Source organism: Malurus melanocephalus, unplaced genomic scaffold (assembly GCF_030028575.1).
Source record: "Malurus melanocephalus ecotype Western Australia unplaced genomic scaffold, MMel_1.1 scaffold_108, whole genome shotgun sequence".
NCBI classification, from domain to species: domain Eukaryota; kingdom Metazoa; phylum Chordata; class Aves; order Passeriformes; family Maluridae; genus Malurus; species Malurus melanocephalus.
The window spans coordinates 1847379-1851184 of record NW_026623340.1 but is presented as its reverse complement, the minus strand read 5'-3'; positions in this window follow the sequence as shown (position 1 = coordinate 1851184).

Genomic DNA, 3806 nt, shown 5'->3' with positions numbered 1-3806 from the left:
CCTCTGTGTGTTTAAAATCTCAGACAAATAACTGTGAAATGTGAGGCTTTGCYTGGGATCATTGACCCTTTTTAACTATCCACATCCCATGGGAGCCTTGTTCTAATATTTTCATTTCTTGTAGAAAATTGCACTTGCATAGGCCACAGCAACCCAAGAAATGCCTTTCTCACCCTGCATTTACCAAACATGTCTGAGAATGCAGGTCCTGCTCCAGTATCATTGCCAGACTCATGCTCATCTTATCCTTTGGAGAAAAATCGTCCTTATAGGTTCTCTCTTCCCTTCCAACACCAGTGATGAGACAAAAGCAGTGATCTGCACAGAGACAGAAATCTTCAGGGAAAATACAAAATGCTACTCTAGCCTGCTCATCCAAGGGCCTCTTTCAACTGGAACTTGTACAACGTCATCTCAGCTGCCAGAGCTGGGATTTGGAGTTCAGAGCAATGCTCTTGTCTGCTGCATTTACTTCTGCATGATTTATTTCTTTGTTTCTTCCACTCCTCCCCTGCATTCTCAGATTTCTGGCATGGAGAGTGAGAGCACTTTGCTCATACCCTGCTACAGATGCAATGATTTAATATCTGAATTTCAGAATCTTTTTAAAAAGATTTTGTCTTGCTATTTCCATGGCTGTGTGTCTGCAATCCTGGCGAGTGCTGCAGATGGCTGCATATCTTACATGCTTRACCTCCCCCCACGCACGCTCCCTGTTTCTGTTCAGTTGGGTGCCCAGCTGCTCTCGCCTCAGTCTGAGCAATTGTTTATGCTGAGGCACTCTGTGAAGGAAGCTAATAGCTTGGATAATCTGTATATACACTTGGTAAGAGCTAAGCAAGCATCCTCACTTCAGCATCGACAGCATAAGGCATTTAAGCAAGAGAGGTATCTGAAACTGGCCACAGAATAATGTTTTCCTGGGAAGAGGGAGCTGGGGATTGGAGCCCCTTTGAGAAAGGGTGGATTTTCCATATCTTGCATTTTTTTTGCAAAGAGTTCCCCATGGGTTTAAGATTTTTTTTTTTTCCACTGCTTATGATAAAGGGATCTGGAGACTGCATACTTGAAAGGTGGACTCTTACCATKTAATCAACAATAATTAAAAGCAGAGCAGCATCTACGTCCCAGGTCTGTGCAGCTTTTGTGGGAGGTGGCTTTTTCAGGCTTAAATAGAACTAGGAATCTCGAGTCCACTTTTGACTTCTAAGCAAGAGCAAAGTGTCTGGGATTATACCCCCTCTTACATCAGCATGGTCCTAAGGCGTAGTTCAAGTTTTTCAGGAGCTGAAATGTTTGGTCCACTCTCCCTCTGTGACTTGTCCTGTAGGATGTGGTGTCTGCCAAAGTCGATCAACTTTTTGTGCTTAAAACACARCTTGTAATAGGGTATCTGATACAGTATCTAGTCAGTGTTAACATGTTCACAGGAGGTTTCACGAGAGGCCTGAATGTTACAAATTACTGCTAAACATTGCTACTAAAGTGATGTTTTTCTTGAAAAAGCACAATCTCATCAAAGGAGGAAATGTACCATGTTTGTTCATGGTTAAATTGTGTTTTTTAGCATCTCTAGGGACTATGTGTGTGGAAAGTTTGTTAGCTTGCGTATAGCCTCAGCATTTCAAAATTCAGACACTTCAATAATCAAAGATTCCTTCTGTGCTGTTAGTGCACTTTTTTACTGCTTGCAAAGGTCTGTAACTCAGGTTTTAGATGCACTGCATCTTCAGAACTGCTTTTCACAGTCCACAGTAGAAGTTGTAGGCAGAGTTAACATCTTTTTTTAGACAATCCTCTACCTACAAACCTTGTCTTCCATTGCCTGATTATTGTAGCTCTATAGCAACACTATCATTACAGCACAATAGTTACCAGAATGTGCAACCTGAAATGGAACATTTCTGCAGCAGAACCTGGAAAAAAAAGAAACCCAACAAATTAAACAATGCCACTGAATCCTAAGCTTCCATTACATCATAGGTCTAATAAAAGGTGGAATATCTGCCTACATACGTTGCCTTCCTCACAGACATTGRTCAGCCCAGCTCTGATGTTRGATATCTTGCATTTTCTTCAGTAARTTCAAAAGGAATTAYGACACAGTGCATTTCACTGACGGTATTTGAAGAGACTTTTTTTTAAAAAATCAGGTCCTAAAGTCCAAGAGGGTGAAACAATCAGGAATGTCTAGAATGTCTAGACAATTCCCTCAGAGGTCCATCTCTTTCAGAATCAGCTTCTAAAGCTGGTGAATTCAGAAATCTTGTTTAATTCTGCTATGTTGTGGCTTTTAAGCAGACCTTGTATCTGCTTAATAAGTACAGGGTTTTAGTATTCTTCACAAATGTGTTTGTTTTTATAAAACCCTGATGGTTTGGGTTGGAAGGGACCTKAAAGATCACTCAGWTCCAAAGATACTGTAAATATTGTTGCAGATGCCTCCATTGATGTGGTGGTTTAAGTGCAAGTTCAGAGGTGACTCGTGAAGCAGCTTTGCAGTGATGCTCAAGGATATCTCCATCAGCGAGTCCAGAGGAAATCTGATCATATCAAAGGTGCGAAGYCAAGGATTAAAGAGCACCAAACCTCTCTCTCAGCTGATCAGCAGCGAGGCAGGTGTTGTGTGTGCCATAATCCTCCTGGGACGGCATTAGGAACAGCGCGGAAGGGATCTCGCCGGCCGCGGGCAGCGCCGGCCGGTGCTAAGCGGTGCCTGGTGCTTGTACAACTGCCCCATTTTCATCTGCTGTGCTTTTGTACTCGCATCAAAATATGTAACTGTGTGGGATGAAAGGAAACGGCAAATTGGATTGCGCCGTAATCCCAGCTGAAGCGCTGTCTTCACAAAGATGTAAAACTGAAAAGCTTTGAGCTTTTTGCATGTAGAAGAAACTTGTAATRCATGAACGAGTTGTACAGCGACTAAGCAGTCCCTGAAGAGCTTCTTCCCCGCCCCTCCGTGGTATGATCATTCCGTTTCCCAAAACATCTTTTGCGCTTCAGCATCTCCTGCGAGCCCGCGGCAGGAGGGAGCGGTTTGTGACACTGCTTCGGGGACAGACACCGTCACACTCACCCCCCTTCCCCGTCTCCCTGTCCCCGGCAGTGGGGTGTCAGAGCACAGCCCTCCCTTGTGGGGACCCTCGCTGAGGACAGTCACTGAGGGACCCTTCATGAGGAATCCTCTTTCAAGGGCAGTCACTGAGGGACCCTTCATGAGGGATCCTCTTTCAAGGGCAGTCACTGAGGGACCCTTCATGAGGGATCCTCTTTCAAGGGCAGTCACTGAGGGACCATCTTTGAGGGACCCTTGCTGAGGGACCTTCTTTGAGGGACAGTTATTGAGGGAGAATCGCTGAGGGATCTTGTTTGAAGGAGCCTCGCTGGGGACAGTCASTGAGGGACAGTCACCGTGAGTCCCTCGCTGGCGGCCTCTGCCCGCCGCCGCCGCGCCTCAGGGGAGCGACACGCCCGACAGCTCCCCGCCAGCACCGGGCCCTCCTCCCGGTGGCCTTTCCCCTTCTGCCATGGCCGCTCTCCCTCCCCCTCGCCCCAGCTGCCGCTCCGGCCCCGTCCCTCAGCCATCCCCGTCCCTCAGCCATCCCCGTCCCTCATCCCGCCCCGTCCCTCAGCCGGCCCCTCTCGGGCGCTGACGGGGGAACGGCGGCAGGGCAGCGCGGGGCCGGGTTTGACCCGGCGGGCTGAGGCGGACTCGGGCAGAAACAACACTTTATTTATCTATATTCACTTTTAATTTACATTAAATATCTATTTATCTATTACATTTTTAATTTTTATTTATC